Source organism: Bombus affinis, chromosome 9 (genome assembly GCF_024516045.1).
Source record: "Bombus affinis isolate iyBomAffi1 chromosome 9, iyBomAffi1.2, whole genome shotgun sequence".
In the NCBI taxonomy this organism is placed as follows: Eukaryota; Metazoa; Arthropoda; class Insecta; order Hymenoptera; family Apidae; genus Bombus; species Bombus affinis.
In genome coordinates this window covers 5,609,711-5,631,527 of record NC_066352.1, presented here as the reverse complement: position 1 = coordinate 5,631,527, position 21,817 = coordinate 5,609,711, and the positions used below count along the sequence as shown (strand labels likewise).

At 35.2% G+C, this 21,817-nt stretch overlaps 1 protein-coding gene across 3 annotated transcripts in view; it reads left to right on the top strand.

Annotated features, from left to right (window-relative positions):
* Positions 1-21,817, top strand: part of LOC126920757 (autophagy-related protein 16-1) — a 607,999-nt gene that overhangs the window by 205,391 nt on the left and 380,791 nt on the right. The window lies entirely within an intron of this gene.

Here is a 21,817-nt window from a genome sequence, read left to right as displayed (position 1 = left end):
AGGTACGATAACTGACAAGGAAAGTTACAAAGAGAGTCTGAATTCATAAAAAAAGACCTCTTTGTGCTCGTAGAAAATAGGAAATTTTGTGTATTTTTGTTCTAGTGTTTCGGATCTTTTTATTTTGTTTATTAATGCAGGAAATAGTGACATTGTTATATGAAACATTTACAAGTATAAAAATGCGTTAAAATGGATGTACATATGAAAAAATATATAATTTATCCAGAGTGTAAATTTGTATAAAAACTCTGCAGTTTATGGAACTTATAATACTATTAAGAGTTTATTTACAAGAATTTGAGTTCATTATTTTAATGAGTATTTTGATTTGATTAGAAGCATTTCTATTGGCGTATATTCTGGCCACGAAAACTGGTAATAACGTATAAAATAGGTATATTTGGATGTTCGTACAATCACACAAGTAATACAAGGCTAAATAACGTCGCTGATATAGAATTCGTCGCACACGATTCCGTATCTATTTACTATTTACCTATCGTAGTACGTGTTCCAGTCGTCGCTGAATCGACACTTGTTAAAACCCGACGCGTGTCGACATGATATAGGATTTGATTGGCTCAGTTCCACAAATAAATGCACATGCTATACGAACGCTTTCTAAATCTAAATGTATTATTGTTATTTATTCGTGATGTATTTATCTCGTGAACCTAATTTATTGTGATAAGTGTTTTCCGATATATACACACTTTAACTATTTATTTAAACCTATTTAATAGTAAAAAATCTATTGATATACAAATGTAAGAGAATATCGAACTCTGAATGAAAACATCATCAATTGTTAAATATTGAATTACTAATTAAATCATCAATGCTTTGTACGTATAATATAAAATCAAAGCAATAGCTTTATATTGAATATTATTATACCGAATGACATATCGATGTGCATTAACATGTATTAAATCGAATACACTTATCTCAACGTTATATTATCTATCGTTCATGCAGAAGATATCATCAATCTTTACATATGATTATCAAAATAGGGAAAGTTCTACTGACAATGAAATGGACTATCAAAAGTAAGATGGATAAGTACTTGTAATTCATGATGTGTGAAATAGAGGTGTAACAAGAGCTGTATTCGTGTTATATCTCTCCATATTCTCCATACTTATGTACGAAAAATATTTCGAATGAAATCAGTTATTTAAACAATATAGGCTAAGTAAATTATCCTGTTCGTACGAAAAGTAAAAATAATTCTAACCAAAATTATTGAAATATTTGGATTTGCTTTTTTATTTATTTCTGAAAACTTAAAATTACGGAATATACTACAAATGCATTCTTTAATTGCCTACTTAACATTTAAAAGCATGGTATCTAGGCATTAGCTATCGCTATCAATATTCTTGCCATAAAGTAATTTCCTGCATCGGAGCGCTACAACGGAAGAACGTCTAATCTGTTCGGTGCTTATGATTCAGATTGTTCTTAGGGCTCACATTCCTTTAACTCGAACGAGGATACTAATTTCTACGATAAAGTTAATAAGAGCAACGTTTCGAAGCACATTCCAGTGCTCGAATTATGGCTATCACTATCGGGTTTATTTAATTACTAATGGTCACTAATGGTCTGGTCTAATTACTAATGATCACTAATGGTTATTATCTAATTAAAATTTTGAGATAATTTAAAAGTTGCATGAATGTAACATCGAAAGTGGTTTATAAACCAAGTTTATAAATCTCCACGAATTAACATCTGTCCGTAATTAATAGTCAAGATGATATCATCTTTTCAATGTATTTCAATATGAATTTAACATCTGTCCTTCGTAACATCGATTTTTGTCATTCGTCCTAGCGATACCGAATCGTACGAGCAAAGTATCATTTGTATTCAAGTCATGAGTGGCCGCAAAATGTTTAGGACAAGTACGATAAAGGGTAACGTTTATTACCTGATACTGAGAAATGTAGGAACCAAAAGTAAAATCATTTGTATGTTTAACGTTCTGTGCACCGGTATGCGATATGATAATAGCTGTTGTATACACGACTGTTAAGGAAGATCATCGTTAATCCGTGTTCTGATACTCCACAAAACGTAAAGATGGGAGGAAATGGCTCGTGGCAAATGTAAGACGGTAGTTTTATGTTTTATTATCGACTTCCGCCGGCTGTTCTATAAAGTACTTTTATATAAATGCGTTTATTTAAAAAGAAATCTTTTTTGCTATGAAGAGAAGATTTTAATTAAAGATAATGGAGAGATTCAGTACATTACAGATATTATTTTTAAGAATGAAGATGTGGTGGTGATATACCGAGGAATATATTAAGCTTGATAATGTGTGTAATATTAGAAATATGCAAATGCCGAAACAGAACGATGTTAATGCAAACTGTTTGTATAATACGTATGATAATAGTAAATACATCTATATTATTCGTTATTGTGCGTAGTCTTGTTAATTTGTAAAATATTTTAGTGGATACGGTAGATTGAATGCAATAAATAAATAAATAATTTTTTTCTTGATTTTAAGAACCCCTTATTAGAAAAATTAGAATTGTTGATATTTACTATTTATTTAATATCAAGGTACTTTATTGCACAATAATATTAATGATATCTAAACACTGGTAGATAATGTAATATACGCAAATTATCTATATCATTTGGAATATTAATTCTATATCAGACATGTTATGATATGATATATATATATTATGATGACTGTGACATTTTACCATGATCATTTAATCAGTCGTAACTAAATTTTAAAAAATCTAAATCAATTAAATTTTCCACTTAATGATTGTTTAAGAACATTATCAACAACTGATCAAATTAGAACACCATTAAAATGTACATCGTTTCCATATAAGATCTTTCTTTATCCTATTGAATATTGAAACTTATTTATATCTTGAATAATTGACTGTTTAAACTCTTGTTATGATCTCTATGACATATATATATTTATACTAAATATCTTGTACTTTCTATGTGTATTTCCAGATTTGTTTCAAAGTTTACCAACATAATTATAATAGTCATTATAGTGCCAATAACATCTCAAGATGTTTCGCATGAGACACATAACATATTTATAGAAAGTATCTACAAGTGTTCGGTACCTTCGTGAACAACTGTATATTAAACGAGCATAGAAAACGTGAATGGATGTGCCATCGAATTTAATTCAGGTTTTCCGTGCACGAAACTGAGGATTACTATGACATATTACATTCCAGGTTCGCAATTATTATGTTCCTGAATAGACGCGCGTCCGGACATTTTCACGGATAGTTGTGCACATCGAATTCACTTTGGCGATCGAACGCGAAATTTCCGCGTTCGACGGATTATATAGTTTACCATGTCTACCGCATCCAACTTCCACAGAATGCACGCTCGTCGACGCATTCCGCTTATTAATGATAGAACGTCGCGCGCGGAATATTTACTTTCGACCACAATGTGAACAGATCAAAACGTCGTAATGCGTTCGACCGTACGATTATTGTTTATCCAGGATATTACGTTTAATTTCTGTTGCCATACACGCGTCGAAATAAATTAAGTTCGCCAGCAGTTCGTTCACCGCGATTTGCGGTTTTCCATAATTCTACTATTTATTGCAGTATCTGTATCTCCGCGGTGAATATAATTTTGGTGTTTTTGCTAAAACTACAATTAAAACTACAATTAAAAGTTTCAGATATACGATACGACTGCTTTTGTAACAGAAATTTATTGAGCTATAGTTTTATAGTCGTCGTAATTACCATCGTATAATTGTTACTAATTACTGGGTTTAATTATTGTACCTGATTCTTCTTGTTCTTTATTTTTTTTTTCTTCTGTTCGTTTTGCTTCGTTTTCACTGACAATGGATAACACGCACGTTGCAATAACTCGTATTATTTTGAACTACTATTACAGATGTAATGAGATTTTATGAGGGATTTATGAGTAGTTACAAATAATGAAAGAATTGCTTTTTCTATATAAAGAAAATTTCCTTGGAACGAAGGTATTTAGACATAATGTAATACCTGCGTTTATTAAAAAAATTGCGAGCAGTGATATTATTCCCTTTTAATGGCTTCTTCCAAGATATTTTATACTTTACTGTAATTTATACTACTACTTATAGACATATACACACAAAAAATAACCATTAAACTGTCAGGCTTCAGATTAATATTTAACCTCAGCACAAGTCACATTGATCAACTCCATAAATTAAACAACAAAAAGGATGAAAACACTATAGACATTATTTTTTCAAATTCACATTGGGATTTACAATTATTTCTACGATCTTTTTTCAACAAACAGACTAATGGTAGGAATAAATACATTTTTTGAGAAATTGAGCAATAATTATATTTCTTTTTTTCTACATTTTATATATACTTATTTTACTACTCAGAAAAGAATTTAAACGATGTTTTGTTTATCTGATATTCTAAGGAAGGTATGAAGAATCACGGAGTACCAACATAAAGACGTAGACTGTGAGATTAAGGGCGGCAAAGTAACGTGAAATAAAAAGCAGCAAATGGATGGTCGTATTCAGCGTTGTAGTGTTACACCAATTTCGAGCATCATTTGGAAAAGTGAAAATGTTCTTGAGAAGGAATCAACTTTCTCAATAGGTAGTATACTAACCTCTCGTTGGCGTATTACGTCAAAACGAGAAGATCGTTCGACGAGTGTAGAAGAATATGCAAAAGAGGGAGTATCATGGGCGAAACGAGTCACGTATATGAAAATACAGGGGTAACGTCCCGGAATCGACGGCCGATCGAATATATTTGATAAGTCATAGCAGCTGGGTGATCCTCGGAAAGCGCAGTGATGGTGATGTCTACGTACTCGTTAAGTGGCGGCCAGGTAACTCTTTGCTGCGGACATGGAGAGGGAATCAATCGGTAAAGCAAGTCCGAAAGATCGGTTTCCCTTCTTGTCTGCTGGATCACATCGTAGCTTCGTGACTCTAACAACGCGCTAGATGATATCGAGCGCACCGTTTCGAAATTATCATCGAAGATATCGTAGATCATGGATATTGTTATGATGGGAAAAAATGAACGAATTGGTGAATTTTATTATTGAATGTATATTCTGGCTTCTGGCCTCTGAATTGATACTAATTCGCTACTATTGAAATCTATGAAGTGTTTATTAAATCCTAAAAAGTTTTACTTGTATTATGATTTGCAAGAATATTTATAAAAATTCCTGAAATACTCCCCTTTTTATTTTTTTTTAATTGCTTACAAATTTCTGGATTTTTTTTTTTTTTTGTTTTATTTTGTTTTGTGAACCAGCATACTGTCTAGATTATATTATTTATAGTGGCTGCAAAAAGTATTTGCACTCTTATTTTTTAATGAAGCGTTTCATTATTATTAGATTCTAGGTTTCAGTTCCATATGTAGTATCAAATTTCTATAATAATATAAAAGTATTACTAAGTGATACGAGATTTGCTATGACTGAAGTTAACTAGTGTGCATATAAATCTAATAATAAATATAGTGGTGTACAGATACATTTTGTCATTATTGCATATGTTAAGTTGTCTTCTAACAGAACTTGTCAAAATTCCGTTCTTCTTTATTAAATAAAGAAGTGCTTCTGTTTTTATATTCGTTAATGAATGTCAAAATATACATGTCAGATACTCTTGTGGGTACCGTAATATACCTCCGGCGATAACATGATGACGTTAGAGCCAATTTAATTATATACAGATTATCTTGGAGTAGAACAAAAGACATCCGTGTGGCGATTGATGTTCCTTACTATATTAGAGTCATATATACAATAGTAGACTTACTGCATGTGTGAGATGTAATAGTGTTTGCGACTCATATATGGATAGAATAATTTATTTTATTGCCATTACAAATAACAACGAAAGTTATGACACTCGAGTAATGAAGTAGTTGGCGTATCACTCGCCATTCGATTATAGTTGAGAAGCTCAGCAGAAACACTGGATAAAGATAAATTGCTTTGATCAGAACTAGCAATAAATGTTATAACTAGTATAAAACTTAACGAGGATACAGTAAAATATCGATTATCCGGATAAAGATTTGCAGGATTTCAAATTCATCAAGCTTACTGATGATCCGATCAACAGAAATTCTTACTGAAAGTTATTTGTATTTATTACGGATGGAAACTCATCAAATTTAGTATCTTATATTTAAAGCTTTCACGTTGATGATCTATGTAACTCGTGCATAATTATCAATTTATCGAGATTAGTCGTATCTTAAATTATATGTATAATCGCGTTAGAAGATTCACATTTCATTTAACTCAAATTTAACTGATATATAGCGCGTCGAATATAGCTAATAATTTTGACTTATTTTTCCATGATATGCCACTACTATATATTCGATAACTTGATTTCATCCAAATGATCAGTCGCTTAATTTACTGGAGAAAGATCTTTTACTGGTTATATATTAAAACACATGACTGGAATACTAAGCAAGGGAATAATCATGGTGCCAAAGGCCACTTCGAGCTTACAGTAGCTTCTACAAACAACCCCATACCCCGATTGCGTTCTAGGATATAACTGCTGTTCATACATTAATATCTCCTTGAAGTAGTGATCCGTCTTCCTAAAGAGTACATAAAGGAGGAGATTACTATGGATCAAATAGATAAGGAATATTGAAGGGAGACGGTAGGGAAAAGTATAAAAAGTTAATTTCTTTTCGGGTTTACATGTAATGCTTCGAAAATTTCGGTTTGTAGTGCATAACTTTTAAATTTCCTAACCACGAATTATTAGTTCATCCATCTATGGGAAAATTAAAAGCGCAAAAATATACAGAACGCATACAACACACAAAAATAGATAAAATGTTCGAGGTAAAGCACACACTATAATATTTAATATGTGAAACAAATCTTTAAGTTTTATTTGTTTGGTTACATTTACAAATAATATGAAATTGCATGAACATCCGTAGTCCGTTAATAATTTAACATAATAATACAATATTTTATTGAATGTATTTTACTTGTAACGGTACAATAATGTTCGTTTTTAGTGGCAAAAGTGAAATCCTATTAGGCACAAAATTGTATTCTTAAAATATGTCTTCATAATTGAGGCATTTCGTGAGCTCGTCGGAAGTCTGTGAACAGACATCACAGTTTTTTGATGCGTCTATCAATCTACTTCATGTTCTTGCCCTTAGGACAAAAGGGAGAAGGCAGAAGCCAATATCTCCCTTGTTTCTTTGAGAATCTCTTCATTCCAGTCGGCTAGCGATGGACGCACATTTTGTGTCCCAGGAAATAATTTCATTAATCCGTCATCCTCATTTTTCTTCAGATTTTTCATCAGATTACTTTATTTTCTTTTATTTCTTCGTTTAAGGAATGTCTATTATCAATTTTATTCGTTTGATATATTAAATATTTGATATATTATGTATTTGTATAATAAATTATATATTTTTTTAACCTTACTGTGTATAATTTTCCAAAGCACATCTGTCTACTATATTTTTACATCTAACTGCAAAGAAATCTTTTACCACCTTTGTTTTTCACAAAAAAGTATAGGAAAGTTCCCGTAACATTTACGTAATTATATATCATAGAACACTATACGCTACAATTGTGCTATGTCGACTTAGAACACAGTTCTAATATTCCACATTTCGTGTACTCGGTTGCCAATGTCCCTGTAATATCAGATTTACTCTCGTCATTAGATCCGTCATTACAGGCAAAGATGGTCAGCTTCGAAGAAAGTATACCTCAGACTGAAATGATTTTAATGAGACCTGCCGTGTCCATTCTGAAATATCAACTCAATATGTAACTACGATTTAACAGTATCCTATTAATTTAATCGCTACGATATATACGTCCGATCGATTCGACTTGGTTAATAGGGAAAATGGAACGAATAACTAAGTATAGAGAGAATAAATGAGTATAAATGAGTAGGTGCAAGGAAGTAGCTGTCGTCCTCATTGGCATCGCACATGCATGTTACTACGTCTAACAATACCTAACTGCTAGGGTTTCGATTTTAAATTGAAATTCGAATTGCAGATAGCGTTCGAAAAGTACTTTGAACTTGTTGTGCATCGGGAATACCGAGAGAGGATACGGGATGGAGTGCGGAAACACTCGACTGCACCACGATTGATCAAAGTGTTCACTTCGAAACGATGATGCATTGCTTCGCTGTATTTGCTTAGTAGTAATCGATCAAATTTTCATTCTGCAGAAGTTTTCCAGTCAAATGATCAGATCTGCTTTATTCCTTTTCTCTCTTTTTTCTCCTCCTTGTTCGCTTTCTCTAAGACACTGCAGGTTGGTCTGATTTTTTGCGTTTATGTTTCAGAAGATGAAAATAGAGAAATTTCAAGTACCAGTGAAACAAATATTCATGTAAATTTAGATTGAGAAAGTTGTAAAATTTTTATATCAATTGAAATGATTGAAGCTTTTACGAGTTTCCTGGTATAAGAAACAAGCTTTCTGAAAGGAAGAATAAATCTTTACACCGTTTATTTACAGTCCGTTTTAATTTCGCGAATGCCACGCAGATTTACGTTCTTGATGGAAAGTTTTAATTAAAATCGGGTTCAACTCTGTTTGACGCTCCGGAGCCGGAGTACATTGGGTGCGTTACCTTCACAATCAATTATTCTTATATTAAAATAGAAGGTTACGGTTTATAAGCATAGGTTTATAAGCGTTTTGAGATGTCTGGATCAACATAATGGATTAGCTTCATGTAAATATCTAAATTAATTTATTATAAAATTGGAACTCCAAAGTAGTGGCATATACTTTGATAGAAACAAAATATGAAAGTAAATATACGTTGTTCAATAATATTGGTAAAAATATTAAATACCTAGCAACTCTTCTTTTTACCTTATTAGTATATTAATTTTAGTATGGCGGATGAGGAAAAAGAACATGGAATATCATAAAATAGCTTTATCGAAAGGAAATCAATTTTTAATACTTTAGTCTACCGATAAGAAAGATTCGACGAATTTAATTTTGCATTATACATAACGTGAAATTTATGTTCCGGAAATATGAACGAAAGAATAATTATATTATTTTATCTTAACTTTTTTTCCAAGATGGACACTACAAAATTTATTACTACTCTATTTTGAAAATTTTAATTTACTACTCACCAAAAGTCTCTTTTACCACACGAATATTAATAACTTCAATGAAAAGCATTAGAAGCTATAGATACATTTCTCTCATCTTCGATGCTCGAAAAAATACATAAAAGTCCTTATCGAGTGCACATAGCTCACAAAATAGCGCATCTTAAAGTACGAGACGTAATTTTACTGTCATTCTCAGTAATTTGAAAGGAGATAGATTTCTATGTAATATAATATATACACGGCTGTGAGCACAGTTGTTCGTGAAACTGGTTTATTATCCGTCTAAGTAGACATTTCATCAGTATCGTTAACTACCGAATAGCAATGAAGACAAGCCAAAGCCCATTGCTAGTCGTTCGAAGCGTGACAGGATCCGATGTTTGTGGCGCGTTCCGTTTCATCTTCGCACCTGACTGTAATAACAACATCCATCGAGAGTTAATGACTTTTGCTGGCTAGATCATACGATGTTGGGTCACAATTTCGCGCGTACACGCGTAGCCCCAAATGAAGTTGGCGGAAGTCATCGGTGGAGTGAGAGAGGAAGAGAGCTGCAACAGCTCCCGCGGGTGTAGATGGGCTGCAGGCAAAGTCCGTTAGTTCCACGTGTCGTTACGGTTTATAAGCATAGGATGCGTTCGACGTTGCACTACAGCGCGGCGGCGCGCGGCAGCTGAGTTCAATGTACCCGGTTCAAGTCAGCGAGTCGCTTTAACATCCATCCTCTCAGTCAACAGATATCTCTGAAATAGATGCTACGTTACTCTGGCGCAAGAAGAAAGAGGAACACAGACTAGCCGACCGGATATCGACTTACAATTTGACATGGACTAGGTACCTGTCACCGTTAAGTCCGAGCCGAAGAAAAATTTCGATCGTTCACTGCATATCGGCCACGTCTCTCTTTCCGTATCCCCCGTTTCAAAGCCACAGGAATTCGATCGACTCGCTTCTAAACGAAACATTCGTCTCGATTATCCTCGGCTGTCGCCTTGAACGTGCAGATCAAACTCGATGCGCAAGAAGTACTATCCCTGGTCCACCTGGTCTGAACCTCGAATATCCCTCTCCGTTCTCTGATTTCCGGCCAGCAAGAAGTCGGGACGTCTCCGCAAGTCTTAAGAGATCGAATCGAAGGACCATTAATTTACATTAATACATCGCGTTGCAGGTGGTAAGCCATTTGGAAATTTCACGGTGTTACTCAATCCTCGATTAACACGTCGACATTTCTCATCCTTGTAATTGTCACGCTATATTTAGCGTGGAGTCCTTAACAGCTTCCACTATTGAGCGTTTAAACGACCGTATAGAGAAAGTATGTACACTCATATTTTATAGAAATGTGAATAAGGTTGTACATGGATATACTTGTCTCCTAAACATCTGCATTTCTGAGAAACTTGTTTTTTGAAGATGTACACAGTATTGTTTAGAGATTTGTTTTGAACTATCGAGATTCGTTTCTCGTACATTCTTCCGAAATATCATTTTACATTTTTATGTTTCTATAGTCCAATATTTAATTGTTATAAATTTTTGCGAAGGGAATGATTGATTTGAAAATTACATATCTACGCACTGTATTTTTTAAATATTATACCGTACGCTTATTACATTTACTCGTGGCATTTTATTAAACTATGAAAGGAAGCGAATCGTCTGATAATATTCTTTTCTTGGCTATAAATTTCATATTTTAAAAGCAACCGTATATCAAAAAGCGAATTTAGATGCTTAACGATTAATGTATGATTCGGTATAACAAAATCTTCATATTAATTGAATAAAAATATCTTAAATATTATTTACAAATTCCTGAAAGTTAAGAAAACTTCATTATCAAAAAGTCAAAGACCACCTAAAATCAAATTACGTTAAAATCGATTAAAATTCCTGTCTCTAAAATTCGATTAAAATGACAAACGTACGGAGTGTTTGCAGTAAAAGGAGAATCTTTCTTTTTCTGATTCGCGGCTGGTTTGTCCTCTGGATACTCTGAGCGTTCATCGCCAATTAAATGCGTCGATGTGCCGGCCCTTTTAATCGATCAGGGTTGGGAAAAAAAGTTGGTAAAATGTGGTTCGTCGAAGAGAGCATCGGAGGACTTTGTCCCGACAAGAAACCGATTCTCACTGTTCGAACTGGTTTTAACGCTCGATCGGTGTAATTTGCGAAATTTATAGTCCCTGAGAGTGGCGGTCGTGGTTGTTGGGAGAATCGCTGCGTTAACGAAGCTTGATGGAGTCGGCCGACATATTATCACGGACCATGGCGCGGCGCACGACTGTTGTTAATTAATTATAATTCGAGTCGCGAAGGGTATTCCCCTTGAAGCTGGATCAACGGAGCTCGACCACCGCCGACAACGTAATACTCTCTTCGTATTCCTTCTTCTGATCCGTGCTTCGTGACTCGAGGGAAACGTAGTCACGATAAATGAGACCCTGCGATGATGACGAAGCGGCTTACGCATGCTTTTCTTCCACGGTGAGCAGTTCAACCGACGTAAGAAAGAAGAAAGAGACAGATGGAGGAAGGTGTACGTATGTTATATGGATATATAAAAAGAAAGCCGGATCGGGAAGATGGTAGAGAGAGAGTTGCGAGGTATAGAATAGTTTGTACGACGACTAGAGAGAAGCGAAGCAACTATGATAGAAATAGAGTGGGGAAGAGATAGAGGAGAGGCATTAAATGGAAGCGGCGAAGCGGGAAGAAGGAAGAGCGAGTAGAAAGAAGGACAGAAGGGAAGGGATGGCACGAACATAGCCGGATAGCCGCGTATAATGCATAAGAGAAGCGGGAAAGAGTAACGAACTGGCAAGGTCGAGCGTGGTAGGCCAATGTCTCGTCCTCGTAGTACGAGGTGAACCAGCGCTGCTGCAACTGCCTCCTCGTGGCTCGCTGCCGTTGCCACTGCCGCCACCGCCACCACCATCGGTCACTACCACCATCGGCCAACACTACATACTATCATCGACTCGTCGTCTTGGTTCCTCTGCTGCAGCTGCAACGGTCCAACACGCCGACCTATGAGGCCCGGGGAACGGTGAGCGGCAGGCCTTCCTGCAGCATTGCAAGGTCGCAACTATGAGAAACCGGCCAGAAGAAGAGGAAGTAGCGGAGTGGGAGTGACGCTCCTGTGGAACGCTCGACGGGAACGATACCGAGAGAGAGATACCATGAACTTGAAGCGGGGCTAAAGGGAGCCTGAGGGGTAAAACGTGAAGTCAAACGTAGCGCTGCTATTGCCGTGGATGCGTAAATCACTCGCTTCTTTCACACCCGTGTTACGTAACTAATTCGACATCGGCCATTTCGGTCACGTGGCGAGATCTCACTTTCCAGAGCTCATGAATAGAAAACTGACACATCATTCTGATCTTTCTTCCGCGTTTCTTACAATTTTATGCTTTTTTGATTCTAGAAATAGGAAATTTTAGAATGATGATGGACATTGCGATGAAGTTGGTTGTTGGGAAAGGAATTATGAGATGTGCATTGTACTTTTCCATGAAAATCCTTATACTAGAAATTAATAGTATCGATTTTTGTATAAAAATTTCTGCGTTAGGATTGATAATATCAAAATAGAAGAATAGTTATATTACGATTATATATGTTAAATCATATTACCAGCTATTGTATCTTTGGCTATATGAAGCACAGGTTGTTTTCTTTATTATCATAAGTAGTACTCTTTAGAAGTATAATACTTTTTATATAAAGTATCTCTAATTTTCCATCATATTATACAAAATATTAAAAGTACGTATAAATACATTTTGGAATATAAGTATATACATATATATGTTACAAATATATAAAGGAAATACGAGAAATCTTATTTCTCGTATAACTAATTAAAATACGATACCATCCTATACCCCTACATCCTTGTTATATTATCAGCATATACACGGTACCCAGGCCAAGCTATAACTTTTCAATGGGAATCTCTGCTAGAATTCAACGAATCTTCGCAGAATTTCTGCCTTATATCCTCGATACGCTTAATGTTATACCATTCATTTTAAGAGTCCTTCACGAAACGGAGCTACAGTCGCCCTGGCGAACGAGAACGGTAGAAAGGGAAGATCACTGAATCGAAAGGGGAAAAGATGGGAGCAAATAAAAGAAGGAGAAGCATAAACAGGCAGAGACGAAGTAAGTCCAATCTATCGACTCTTACTCGGAACAGGAGGATGCACCTATCTACTCTGCTCCCGCAGCGTTGATCGTACAGAGTTAGAATCTCCTTTATCTCTTTATCTCTCTCTCTCTCTCCCCCCCTCGTTCCTCTCTTCCTTCTCACTTTTCTCTATCTTTAGATATCTCTGTCTCTTCTTTTGCATATTGCATTTTGTGTCTACGTGATTAACTCGCATGCTTACCTAAACCTAATATACCGAGGAATGTGTGTTCGCACGGTTCCCCACGCGGAGAGGATATCCACCCATCGTTAATTCTCCGAACATCATAACGATGTCCCAAGGTAATTTGAAAATCCTCATTATCTTCGAACCGGGAGGAGCCTCCGCATGCACACGTAGTGCAGAGGCTATACTGCTTTCCGTGATCGAACGTAGATCTTGAATCGATAGCCAACGATATTCGTCACCGTTCGAGGGAGCTTCGTATTATTCATTACGCGAAATCAGAGGATGGTCACGAACGGATTCATTAAGGCGCGCTAACGTACCGATCAATTTAATCCATAGAGAGTATGGTTTACAATTGATACAAGATGCTTTATTGAATAATCTGGCATCAGAACCTTATTCGGTTTAAACCGGTGGATCCCGATGTTCGAACCATCTAACTTTGCTAACGAGCTACACGACTCGAATCCGATCTTGGTGATTTCTCCACCAGTTCGATTGTTTGCCAATATAGAGTTGAACGATTATGATGATTGTATTCAATGAGATTCTTATTTAAAGCATCACACGCAAGTTGGTATATACCGTACTATGCTGAAACGGAATTTGGTTCCATAAATAAATGTAAAAATACTTGGTCGTATTTTGAATCTATTGTTATCCCTTAACAAGTATTAAATTCAAGAAGTATTGGTAATTTGTTAAAAAGATGTTGATTAATTTGGTATGATATTATGTGTGGTTATTTATCCTTTCGATAGGAAAAATTTCTTAGAAGCTCTAGTTAAATAATCATTCGACGAATCCACTATCCTATTGTTGGTATTTCAAGCTTCAAGCACTTCAAATAATTTTTATATAATTAGTATAATTCAATTTTAATAAATATAACGAGTAAACATTATAATATTTATAACTACACATGTAATTCAAGACTTTATCTATTGAATTATTTTTTAAAAATTTGTAAAGCAGAAAGGACTAGGAATAAATATATAGAAATAAATAATATAGAAATAAATCATAAGGAGAATGTCTAAAAATTGTCTCCATGTAACCATCGTAGACATATTTCATAAAAATATACAATTAATTGTAATTATAAAACCATTCTAAATGGCTTAGGACTTTTGTACAATACCATACATACACCGCGCTGCTGAAAAATATATTTTCTATTATTTTTCAGTTTAAAGCGCAATTCAAAATATAAATGGTCTTTCACCTTGGTGTTTCATGAAATATGCATACGAAACAGGTGCGTGCATGTATTTAATATTTCGGACCCAGTGTAGCTACATTCGTGTATTAAATACGTTTCATTAAGGTAAAAAATTTCAAGTAAAGGGGCGTGTATAGTTTATGCATGTATAGTTTATGTATAGTAAAATGAGTTCTAAAAATATAGAAAAATAATTTCTGGAATTAAATCGTCGACGAAATTTTCCCACTTGTTTTATGTAGAAATCGAAACTGAAATATTTTATTTCTTATATTGTTATTACAATTTTATTCCCTTTTTGGTTTTCTCTCGTGGTGATTAAGACTCCAGAAGATATTAACTTTTATTCATTTTGATCTCTATATTTATATTTATCTGAAATTATATCTTAAAAGTGTTACATAATTGCTGCGTTTTATCTACTGCCTATGTTCTACGTGATCGTAATAACCTATTAATGTAGAGCTTGAAAGATAAGCGAAGAAAGATAAAAAGCAAATAGCATTATTTGAAAGGAAGTAAAATGAAAGGTACACATTTAATAGTATATATCATTATGTTAACAATAATTGAATTGTTATAGATAAATTAAATTATATTAATGTATAGCTACTATGGTTACACGGAAATGGAAGAGTTATCTGTTTGGATATAGTTATCGAAATTTCATAATAATTTGTCAAGTATATATCTAAAGATAAAATTGAATAATTTTAAATTTGCGAATATTTAAATCTGCTTAATGCTGGAAATCTATGTAATCCATGAAATTGAATCGTTAGTTTCTGAAATATTTTTTAGTGTGTTTATATTTCAACTTTGTTAGGATTATACGACGCTCGTTTCAACATTAAATTAAAAAAAAATAATCTTTCTAAAAGATTAAATCGAAAGTAATTGAGAATTAACTCTTGTAAGAGAAGTTTTAGATTTCCTTTCCACAAAAATGAAACCTTTTGTAATTACATTTTAATTAAAAATGCGCAATTAGCGCGAAGAATATAGCGTCATCCTATTTTCAAAATAAAAATAGTAATAAATTTCTTACAACAATACGTTTAATTGTTAGTCCTTTCTTCACAATTTTACGATCATATAATTCTTAATCATTTGTTACCTATAGTATTATCAATACATGTAACATTTTTAACACAACTGAAACAATCAGCAAACGATGCACTGGTCGTTCGCAAAATATTTTTCGAGGCCATAATGAGCTATTGAACGGTTTTCAATACAACACGATACGATTAAACATTTTCTCTTTACAATTTGCGCTCCATTTCGTTTGGAGCTATTGTAGAATGGCCGACAAACACTCGCGCTCGTCGACTAATGACAAAATCGTTGTACAACACCACCCAGATTATTTCCTCCTTGTCGTTATAACAAACGCTTTTAGCCGCGAAGCTACAAAACGAACAATAAACATCAAATTGCGCTTGCGCGCGTTCTGTTGGCGGCGTTGTCCATTCGCGAATCGGTGCTATGATACATTAACCACGAATCATAGCCGCGAGATTCGCGGCGCGCGAGAGGCGCGAGTTCGGTTTTGCCTCTGCAAATTCTATTAGCCTCCGTGCGCGTATTTCTCCGTCGAAACGGTTCCTCGTGTCTCGATTATGGGCAAAATATTCGACAAACAAAGCACAGTAGCCGTGCAAATACTCTTTGTTCACGGTGGTCGGCTGAAACTTCTCTATAACATGGCTCTACGGCATTGTGGCAATGTCCAGACCCGTCGACAAAAGCAACCTTTCCCTTTGTTCTTTCTTCATCTATTTTCCGATTATCCTGCTCGTTTCTCTTCTCCCACCTCTCTCTCTCTCACCCTCTCTCTCTCGCGCGCTCTCTCTCTGATCTTTGCTCTCCGTCGCTCATAAACGAACGATACCCAACACAAGCTTCACGTGCATACAACCCAATCTCTTTCGTTTACCCTCTTTGTTCAGCTTTTTCGTTTTGGGAATATTTACGCTATCGCACGGTCTCGTTTGTTACCTGCTGCGGCACGGGGCCGATAATTACGTTGCGGCCGTTTGTTTTAACGCTAATAACAACCCGTGACCCTCGAACGGCCACTACAGCCCCCCTACTGTCCCGGTGGTTGGTGCAAACCAACGGCCAGCCTCGTGAATCCTCTCTCTAACCCGCTGCGTTGTTTTTCGTTGTCTTTATGCATTCGTTGTGCAGGTATTTAATCAAGCCATCCATAATTTCTCGATCGCCGATAAGGCGGCATAGGTATTTCCTCATAATAATTAATTCGGCCCGCGTCTCCTCCGCTTGTAACGGATGTGATTACGTCTTCTAGTTCCCCGTTCGCCCATTCACCGTCGTGTTATTTATAATTGAACTAAGCCAATTGCGTACCATCAGCACATCCTTTCTTGATTCATTACGCTTTGATCGTGATTACCGACAGCTTTACGGACCAGCGCCATAAGCCGCCTTACGTGTAGCTTCTATGTTGATTTTTATACACATGTGCTTCTAATACGTTTTATTGCAATTGAAAGTGCTGATACATTTAAAGGGATGTGAAACACGTTTAAGTGAATAGCAGCTTACGCGATGAAACAATCAGCTTTTTGTTCGATAACATCGGCTTTTCTTGTTTAACGACCAGTTTTAATATTTGTTTTATACTCATTGCGCGCTTTTTTCCTGGTTAACGTGTTTAAGATTTAAATCGCCTGTATTCAGATACTTCAGAGAGGTAATCCGACTTTGGTGCATATTTGATGCGATGTATTATATCTAGGTTTGGTAAATAAGATTTTATAAAATAAGAGCCGGATGATAAACCCAGATAGAGTATTCTTTTTAGGTATTTGTTTTATAAAAAAGAGGAAGCATAAGGAATATCTGCTTTAAAAATAAACGTAAAATAAGAAATACAAGAATTTTCCGTTGCTAATGGTAATTCTTTGTTTTCTCGAAATAAATGGTAAGCAGAAACATGTGAATTACCTGTAACACCGTAAAATATTTCACTGAAATATCGTTAATTTTCTCTCTTACATATCTGTGTATGAAATTGTTATTCCCCAGTTTGTTATTTAATACGTACAAAGTTCGTATCTGAAATTTGATACGTTGAAATGAAATGTATAAAACAACAGAATAATCGTACTATGTACTTACTTCAATATAAGTTAAGATAAATTAATAACTATAAATTAGGTTAAATTAAAAACTATCAGTATTTTACTACCAACGAGAAAATTGAAAACGTTTGTGCAAAAATAGATTAGTCTTCCAGGACCAAATTCTTCTTAAACTATGGGAAAAATTTTTTTTAATCAGTTGTTAATAGTAAGACACGTTTTGCCGTTTTTTATGTCGTTATAAGGAAGATATAATAGATGAAAATTTAAGATCAGTTTTATCAAAAACAGATATATTTATCATTATTAATCATTTAAATCATAAATCAAGTGGAGTTACATTAAATTTGTTTAAAAGAACGTTTTAAAAATATGCTCGGTATAAAAAAATATAAGCTGGGCGATTACCTTGCTTCGACTGATTTATTTCATTTTAATGTAGAGAAATCAATTGGGGGGGCTCAATAAATCAAGAGATTGTTTCTTTATGGGTAGGGATTTAGAGGAAATTTTACGGCTACCTTCACGTTTTTCAACGAAGCAGTCACCACTTTCAACATCACTTGTAATGCCAGAATCATTATCTCAAATCATCTGCCGTTATAGCTCGTTGAAGCCATCTAGATAGCTATTATGGCGCTACCTATAAAAAACAGCTACATAAGTACTCCATACATAGCTTCATTTAGAAAAAAAAGAAAGCGAGATGAAGGTACTTCGAAATCTTCTTTACATCTGTATTTGCGAAAAAAATCTATTACCATCGCATTACATCTCCGCCTGTGACTATCCACTTTTTATAAATAGTGTTTCTCAAGGAATCTTCAAGCCATAGCGACGTTGATTCCTACAACCTATAGCTTCACGCTGTATATATACTCTCTTTCATAAGTATTAAGATAGTTATAAAAGTAAAGGTAAACTCAGAAATTATTCGAGAATTATTAAAACCATTAACGTATGAAAACATACGATGAATGACTGTTCACTCGCTCTTGTAGCTAAGTCTTGCGAATAATTTTTACAAATTTTTAAATCATGAACCTTGCATCAATACAACATCATGATCGACTGTTTCCTTAATAATAATTTAATCTAGTCATCGTATTTCATATGAGACTGGATTAAATACTGGTGAGGTATTTTAATACCTATGAACGTGAATGCACGTATGTGTGCCTCTCTATTGATTTGATGGAAGAACTTGCGCTCGCTGGGATAATAGAGGTCCCGCAACAGAGACTTCAACAAGAAAACAAAAAAAAAAAAAAAAAAGAAAAAAAATGGGGGGAGGAAAAGGGAAAAAAATTCACGTTCCGAAGCGTCTCGAGATTCATTAGGGCAGTAAAAGCGTCGTAAATTGAGAGCTGTCCGAAGAAATTTAAACCGTTCCAGGGTGTGACGATCGTAAAGCGAAGGAGGGCCCGTGGTAATTGGCAGTTTGGCGCTGCGAAATACTTCAACGTCCCACGCTAATTACCTAAAGTTAAGCGTTCGTGCTGTGCCAAGTTGCATTTTGCAATTCGTGGAGTGCAATCGACGCTGGGTGCTCATCGCCCGGCCGTGCACACGGACCTAATTCGTGGCCGATGTACCTATGTGTACCTCTGCTGGCTCTGCTGAACCAGCCGCCGCTTGCTCTCGGCTTTAGGACATCGTATTCAAATGTAACTACGTGCTGCCGGTGACGGCGTAATATATAAACTTGTTATATGGAAATAGATGCGTGTTTTTACTGGCTTTCCACCAGGACCAGGGGCGGAGGCAAAGTCATCCTTTCTCTCTCTCCCCCCCTCCTCTCTCTCTCTCGTGTTTCCTTCTCCCTCCCCCCTCTTCATCATCACTCTCTCTTTCTCTTAGTCTTTCTCTTTCTCTGGCAACGCGGTTATGCAAGTCAATTTAAATGGGCTGCCGGCATCCCCTGGTAGCTCGTTACCAGTTTGACGTTAGGTGCTCGCGTTCGACCCGATAACCGGCCTGCTAATTAAGCACGTTGTACTTTTTGGCCTTGTTGGTGCGATTAGTTGCTCAGATACGATTGGCCGGACGATCGTCGTTACAGTTATCATAATTCGGAATCGCGCAGCCCAGCCCTGTTCATTTTCTCGATCCGTTTCATGGGACGTTCCATCGAACCGGGTCGAACAGTGAAAACCAGCCTGCTTTTGTTTTTACTCTTAATTATCCGTTATTATAGCTCGCGGCGCCAGTCGCACTCTTCAAACTGCCGAGGTGCCACCACCAGCATTTAATAATACGTCGCGGTAATTAATCTGACCTCATTAAAAGCGTCCAAGGATTTTGTTGCGTACACTTCTCGTATTTACCTTCGTGAAAATCCTCCTGTAACCTTCACGATGACAGCTAGGTTAAACGTTCCTGTGCAAAGTACACGAGGCTTTGTGTTAGAGGATCAGGTTTCGTGTATCACTGAATTTCTTGTCACTTTACGCTGCCCTTCGTCTTCTTTTTATCCCTTTATTACTACTCTTCGAACCGTGAATCGTGATTTTCTTGAGAAATTGCGATCTATTTTATTCTTGCTGCTTCGTGTGTTAAGAAGAAGGAGCTTGTAAAACGAGCGCTGCTATTTTTTGCTAGCATTTCAGTAGACTAGAAAGATATGAATTGTACGAGAAGGTAACATTATAATATTCGAAAGTCATGCAGGGAGTAAGATCCTTTTTTGCTGTAAATTATTTTAATAAATCAACGTTATGTTATTGGATGATTCTTTCAGAGAAGCCGGGCAAATATTGTTATTTTCCATAGTAAATCGATATGATCTTTTTGATCAGTTCTCGACGATCTACTTGATCAGTTTAGTTAGGTATACATTAAAATATTAGCGAAATATTTTATTTAGCAGCGACTAGTAATCTCTACGATAAAAGTCTATGAAAAGATATAAGATGAGAAGACTATTATTATATAAAACTCTGCGGGAAAAATAAAAAAAGTTCTGGAATTTTTTCTTAATTTCCGAAAGCATTTATTTAGGTGCCTGGAATAGCATCTACCTTGGGACGTTTAGGATTATTATACTGAAGACTAACCCCGGAGCCAGTCATTAAGATTTCTTTGCAGATTACCGTACATGTACGTTTAACGCTGTTCGATATTGTATTTTTACCAAAATAAAAATTAGTGAAATTACTAATAAAAATTAGACAAGAAGAAGACATATTTTTAAATATGTTATTTTTATACATTAAATATTTTATTAAATATACAATATTCTGACTAATGCAATTTTGCAAGTAAAAATACAAAACATAGCGATGAACGTTATAAAGAACGGGATTATAATAAATAATAAGGTCATGATTAATGGGATACGTTCTATTTTTTCTTTCTTTTCGATCGAATCCTTCTTCCACATAAAAAGTTTAGATTCTGAACAATCACAATATTCCAAAGAGTGATTACATTTCAGAAACGTTATTGGAATTACATCACAGGTGAATTTCCTTTATTCATTATCAATTGAAAGATGCAAAGTTTTCTCTCTGAATATATCGTCCTGTACGAATTTTAAAGGAAGTCTCGTGGAAATAAGGGGATTCACGAGGAATATTTTAAAACCGTGAAAGTGCCTTCCGGAAATATTTAGAAGACTTTGAATTATTCAGTCGGTATCCGCGGACAGATCGACGTGGAAGTCGCTTCAAGCAGCATATTAATATGCCCGTTGCGTTTAACATTGAAATTCATTTTTCACGAGGCTTCAATTACACGTATAATTAATATAGTTCTTGCATCACTCGTGAATACAAAATTTTGTCGATCGCTTAATAACATACCATTGTAATAAATAGCCATAGTTATGCAACACGTGATGATAAATTTGAGCCGCAACTAAGAGGCATTCTCTGTAAAGAAATTTTGTAAACGAAGATATGATCATTCACT